The sequence below is a fragment of the Antennarius striatus genome, chromosome 9 (assembly GCF_040054535.1).
Source record: "Antennarius striatus isolate MH-2024 chromosome 9, ASM4005453v1, whole genome shotgun sequence".
In the NCBI taxonomy this organism is placed as follows: domain Eukaryota; kingdom Metazoa; phylum Chordata; class Actinopteri; order Lophiiformes; family Antennariidae; genus Antennarius; species Antennarius striatus.
Window position 1 is genome coordinate 22,925,296 of NC_090784.1, and position 7,250 is coordinate 22,932,545.

The window sequence follows — 7,250 nt, forward strand, 5'->3', positions numbered from 1 at the left end:
TCCAGTACAGACCGAGCTATGACGTTCTGAACCAGCATCAACTTTGTCTTGTCGAACAAGATGGTCTAGCCTTGGCTTCCAATATTCATCAATGAGTCTTTGGGCGGCCACACCCGTCTCCTACTCGCCGGTCCTCCATCCCTAGACCCCCTCTGGTAATGATGTCTGAATTGCGCCCAATAGGGCTTCGAACCGTTTGCGACAATTGTACCAAAAACTGTTTTATTACTCGGCACCCCATTCATTGTGAATGTGGAAGTCCTCTGCTGGCAGGGTGACTGTACTGCAACCACACAACAATCAATGAGCCCAGAAAGCAGCACTTCGACGTTTCCTACATTATATTTGGTTTTATTCAGAAAATATATACAATGTAATTCAATGTGTTAATCCTTGCTTGTTACATTGTGGCCATATTTTATAGGAAACTGTTTTATATCTTTGGTCCTTGCAGAGTTCAATAAAGCAATAAAAGATATAGATTGCATGTTCATGCATGTATATTTAATAAAAATATATACATAGGTGTTTGTGCGTGTGAGTTACATAGGATGATTAGTGTCACTGGAATTAACAAAGTGCATGTTGTGAGATAAAAGTCGGGAGATGTCATCACAGCAACACCATCACCTCTGGATCGGTAACGCCTCATCATTGATGACGTGTTGTTACTGTATGTCAGGTGTTGGGAACAAAGCTAACACTTCATCTGAAAATTAAAAATGATATGTGTGTGGTTTATTATTTTGTACTGTGTGAGCAACAGAGCCTGAAAATAAGTTTAAACAGTTTAAAAAGAGAGTGAAAATAGCAATCCCCGTAAAAGGGGATTAATAAAGTTCTGCTTCTTCTTCTTCCGTTTCATCCATTCTCACATATCTGGGACCGTCCGGTGCTTCAGATCACCCGCTGACCACTAAACTGTTTCACCTGGTGAATGGAGAGCTTAGCGTTTTGGAGCACTTGGTGTGCTAAACGTCATCAGTCATGTGGTTTTTCCATGTTTGAAGCAGGCATCGGAGCAGTGTTTCAAATGGGAATACCCACCGAGTCCGGGGTGTGTATCGGAGCGCCGCAACAAAATGGTCATCCCTACCCTCTGGTTGGTACGAACCACTACCGACCCAAAACAACCAACAAGACTTGCAACTTTGGAGATACTCTGACCCGATTGGATCGTCAATACAATTTGACCCTTGCAAAATCGCTCAGATCTTTATGTTTGCCTGTTTTCCCGCTTCCAACACATCGACTTTGACAACAAAATAATCCGTTGCCGCTTGATACACCAATCAGAAGGACAGGTGTCACCATAAGGAGATAAACCGTGTTATTAAGCTGTCAGCGGTGATAATGTGACGGCTGATAGGTCTTTCCTTTGAGTGAGCTGTCAACGAGGACACGTCAACTTATCCGGAATCACGTGGCTGGTTGTTTACCTTATGTCGGCTGAATTTCTGCTGAAAACTGATCATTCACACACATCATTAGATGTGGATCCCATACTTTCGATCTCTTTCTCCCTTCCCTCCCATTCCCTGGAGCATCTGTGTCAGATCTAAAGAACAGTGTTCCCCCACTCAAGCATACTTAACACTCACCCACCCCATCTGCAGGCAGGTCGGATGACAGCAATCTGCCACGGGCCTCATGGCCTATTACTTCTGGATTGGAGACGGGAGGGGCTACTGAACATGCAGGACCAGGTTTTGGATTGTTCTGGGGGTTAAACTTTATCCACAGGATTTCCATCACAAAAGCCTCCTCAGCTACAAGCAGACGTGACCTTGGGGCCGGCCGGGGACCGACGAGGAAGTGAATTGACTAAAGTGTCCCCCTCCATTCACGTGTAGGCCTTATAGGTCGCTGTCTATCACACCGAGTACCCGACCCCCGCTCCACCTCCTCCTCCGTTCACACTGGCCAGAGTGCCTTTATTATGCTGATCTAATGAGTGTGGAGGGTAATCCAAAAGACCTTCATTAGAATGAGGGTGGCATGTCAGGCGCTGGGCTCGATCTGGAACGACACTGCCCACCATACCTGCCAACTGGGGTTGGCTTCAGCCCCGACAGTCCTGGCAAAATCATTTCTCTTTAAATAGTTAATTTATTTAGATGAATGGAATTTCCTTAACAAGAGAAAGACCTCCGGAGAAGAGGAACAGCTCCAAAACCAAGACTGTAGAAAGACAAAAACTAGTAGACCCTACTCTAGACTAACATAGTACAGAAGAACAAGGTATTAATTGACTCACTGGTTTTTCATAATAAGGCAGATATGATAAATATTTCAGTGGAACATTGTTAATTTGTCTAGATGTATGATTAGAGGACTTGAAAGACAAGTTGGACAGGACCAACTCCTCCTCTCTACAGCATGACAGACATTTGTCTGCGGTTTCAGGCGACACTTATGACCAACATTTAATATAAGTATAGATGTTCTTTCAAAAACACTGTAGACAATCCCATTGGTTTCATTTTGTGCTAGAAAGCAACCTGTCTCTAGGAGCTAAAAGAGTCAGTGAAAGATTCCTGTGGATAGGATAAAGTGTGGGTTCTTAGAACGAAGTTCTTAATCTATAAAAAGTTTCCTCTGTTCAGAAAATTACTGCTGACTAAATATTTTGTTTGAGGACTTGGTTGCTTTGCTGACTCCAGAGGCTCAGGAGTCTTCAGAACCTTCTGGATGAAGCTTTCAGGAAAACGTCAAGGTCTGCCTTCTTTCACTCATACAGGCGGGACCAGGATTAATTGGATTGTCCTAGAAAGTGACGAAAATTGCTTCCAAAGAACAGATGATTGATGAATATGATTCCTCCACAGAGTTGATATTCTGGCTTTTTATTAACGTACGCCAACGACTGTTGGACAGATTGCTGTGACATTTGGTGAGACATTTATAGTCTCCAAAGGACCAACTGTAATAACACTAATACTGTCATCTTTCCTCCGGTGCCATTATCACGTTGAATAACGTGGAAAAACGCTAATGGGACGGTCATGAAGAACATCCCATCAGTCTCAGCTGTACTTCTTCATTTTAAATTGGCTAATTTTAGCACGGTAACACACCAAACTGAGCTTATGAAGAGGATAAACATTAAACTTCCCTCACAGAGCTTTGCGTTTCATTCCCTGGTGTTCCATCAGAGCTGTGGTTAACACTCCTCAGACTGTTTGGTAGGTTGATTATTAAAGACGAGGATGGTTCCAAACTAGAGTAGAAAAGTTCATCCTGGTGCAGAGGCCAAAGTTTCAATTACAATCTGATCTCAGTTCAATCTGTTTCATTGATATTCTTTGTTTTCTCTCAGTAGTAAAGTTTCCCTGTTTCCGGATCACCAGATCCAGAACACGACTTGGATCCAGCCAGACTCTGATATTTATGAGGATATTGTTTTATTATTTTTATCCAACAATTATTGATGTCATCTTTAAAGTTAGAAGCAAAAAACTCTTTTAATTGTTCTTGTGGTACAACGGTAACAAATCTTTTCATAAGTGTGGCTCAAGACCGGCTGGATTCTTCCTTTTGATAGAAACACAAATCCCGACACCTTGAAAAGCTGTGACGACACCTTAAGCGGGGCTTTAAACTGCATTTGTACCACAATTTAGGCCACGAAAGTAGTTTAACTGTTTAAAATTCTGATATCCTGCATGGGGGTAGTGATGATGTAATGATGTAGTGACAATTCTCTACATTAATAGGTCCTGATCAGTTTTGTTGGTGTTACATGGTGTAACACAGGGTTTCTGTTAGTCTTACTAGTGACCCACCAGTGAAAAGTGGTGTTAAAAGACATAAATGTGTTTTATGGGTTGGGCTTTCTTCCTATCAGCTATGCAAAGTATCCCACAGCCCCGGGCTCCAACCCAAAACTACCTCTTTGAAGTTGTTGGAGAGATTCAGGGATACAAAAGCCTTCAAGGAAACATTCAAGTTACTTTTTCTTGACTGTGCTCATTCTTTACTCACGCTTCATGTGACAATAAAGGCTTTTTATTCTACTGTTTTCTGCTTTTATTTCCATTCTCGTGTAGGTAGTGACTATTTCCAGTGTTGGATTTTGGCAGCTGTGGGCTCTATTCTAGTCGCTAGTTTGACAACATAGCGATGCAGGACTTAGGTTTTACTCCCTATTTGATTCATTTTAAACAAACAATTTAAGGACTTAGGTTTTACTCCCTATTTGATTCATTTTAAACAAACAATTTAAGACATGACCACTTGCAGCACCATTAGTGCCGTTTGGACAAAAATCTAAGGATTGCTCCATCGAATTTGATCAAACGTAAAAGGCACACACCTTTACAGACTAGAACCTACACCTGAAACCTGATGTGTCTATAAATTTCACAGTAAAAATAAGTCAAAGTAATCAAAACTAGCTTAGCATCCTGCAATCAAACGCCCTAGGACTCGTGTATTTTATTGATCCTAGAACAATCATCCCACGCCGAGGCGAGGCCGCGAAAGCCTATTGAACAATCCTGATTTATTTGTCTTTATTTGAAGAAATTCTACCATAATATGCGAAACCGTTATTAACTGACATTTCACATGAACGGATGGAGCAAGGTTCACATCAAGTGCTGGTTCTGAGCCAGTTATTGAACAATTTATTCCTCCTAGTTTACGACGGAGCTTCCCCTCAGGCGTTCCTACAGATCTTGGTGGATTGATGCCTTGTGAAGGCAGAAGAAAAGAACAGCGCTTCCAGTAAGCCATTACCTCTGACTATGGGGTTATTAATCCTGACAATAAAGGCGTTTGCTCTCAGCAATCTATGTTTTACAGTTGCAGCGTGGGCTTTTAGCTGGCGCTCCACAGAAAGCTGCAACGATCGTGTAGGAATATGGTTTGGCTTTTTTCACTCAATGATCATTTGAAAGGCGATGAAAGCTAACAACGGCGACAACAGCACATATCTTATTAAGCGGAGCTGGGGGGAAGCTTTAAATACATTATAACCATCAATCCTGCATTGAAAGGTCGCTAAACATAGAAGTATTATCAGTAAAATGTACTTAAGGTATCAGAAAGCAGCTCATTATCATACGCAAAGAGATTATAGTTGATATTGGATCAATGCGTAAAGAGCATTCCTGTGTTCTAACAGGTGGAGACAGTTTAAAAGCTCATTGAAATGTAAAGGCGAGTCAGCCAAAGGACTTTCTATGAAATGTAATGAAGTAATAGAGTACTAGAGTGGAGATGCATGAAAAAAAAAAAAAAAAGTAAAAGATGTTAAAGTGAAAGTATTTGCAGGCTGGAATAAATAAATGCATGCATGCACAGATTTACCTGCAGAAATCAAGAAAATATCTGGAGTCAAGCTGTAAAAAAATCAATAAAGCTTTTATTTCAAAATAGTTTCCATTTACTTTAATTTTTCTAGGCCTAAAAAAAAGAAAAAGAAAAAAAAAGTGTCTTTAAATACTTTTACATTCCCTGTCCGGGTGCAGGAGGGGGGCCTCTATGAGCGAGACGTGATTCAAACTGGCAGTCATATGGTTGCAGTTATCGTGTCGTAGCTGGTTTGTATTAAACGTAATGAGGGCTATCAAATGCCAGTAAAGGCGGGAACCCTTGCAGACCCTCCGCTGAGCGCTTCTCAAATATGACACCATAACAACATGTAAATCAGAGCGAGTCCGAGCGAACGAACGGGGTATTAGATCGGATGAAACTTTTATGATCCCCAGCGGGCGACCGGGGTCGTGGATGAACACGAGACAGCGGGTGAACGCCGTTGGTGGATCCGATGAATAGATGGTGACAGCACTAAAGATGAAGTTCTTATTATAGAAACTTGAAATCCAATCATCATTTAAGCAGTTATAGTTGTGTTTCTGTAACTACACCAAAGATTTGGTTGGATATTCCTCATCTGGTGACTTTTAACATTACATTGAATCCTAAATAACTCTGAATTTATCACATATTCAAGTTACAAACATCACAAAAACGTTGTTTCTCTGTTTACGACATCAAAGCGACCTATTTATTTCTGGACACTCTGGCTTTTTATTCTCACGCGGGCCACATAAAATGATGTTGGCGGGCCACTTTTGGCCCCCGTGCCTTGAGTTTGACACGTGTGTTTTTAGAGCCTTTGGCAGCCAGTTAACACTGCGAGCGTATGAAAATATCTTCCACGGAAAGACGTATTCGGAAATTCACAAGATTTAAGGCCAGACACACATTCTGTGGGTTTAATTATAAGCACATCACTTTAGAGTTGGTTCAAGGCTCTTAAAAGTCAGCTGATGGCCAAAGTAACGACGCCAAACTGGACCGACTCCCAGTTTCTGTTTGTTCTTGAGTAACAGTGTGAACTGAGGGACGGTCTCGTGTTTGCGCGTCAGTGTGTGGATGAGAAACCGGCGATGGAGATAAAATAAGTGTTTTAGCGCTCGGCTGAAGGGATGGCAGAGTTTGTACAGCGATTTTAATATTCCATGAAAGCGCTAAATCATGCATCGACTTCCCCCTGCAGTTACAGAATCACACAACTGTTACTCGGTTTGTGGACGTGCGGCGCTCCGGCCTGCAGACGGTCAATAATATCGCTCCGCCCAGCGTGGGGCCCCGGGGCCCGTTGGCTGCACCGAAACAGGCCAGATTGTTGTGTGTAAACGCTGCAGTTATCGATGGAAAGCATGAATAGATGGAGCACCGTGAAATAACACAAATCGCCATTTAAAAAAATTGCAGATAAATGTGGAAGGAGACGTAACTCTGCGTCGCTTTTACAGTTTAGTTTTATGCTTGCCGTGAAGTTACGAGATTAATTACAGCAGAATCCCATAAAAACATCTCAGTGTCGTTCTCAAATTTGGTCTCGTGATATGATTTATTTACATTTTTTTCTTCAGCTCATGCCTTCATTAAAAACAAAACACATTTTCAAACCAATCTCAAATTTGGTCAAGTTTGATAAAAATATCTTTACTCATTATAAGCTGTTTTTTCCAGCACTTGTAATCTTAACTCTGTTTTGACTCCATCGACATCCTGAGAACTCTTAATTTTTTCATTTAATTTTAATTTTTTTAGTTTATCCTTTTCCTCTCGCTGCTTATAGAAAAACATTTTTGGTTGAATTTGTAGGACGAATCCATGAAAGCTTCATGTTCAGCCTGGGGCCACATTTAGAACTCTGTTTACATTTAGAACAAGAACCGACCCGCTCATTTATGCAACCTGCACCATCATTCATATCTAAATATATTATGACT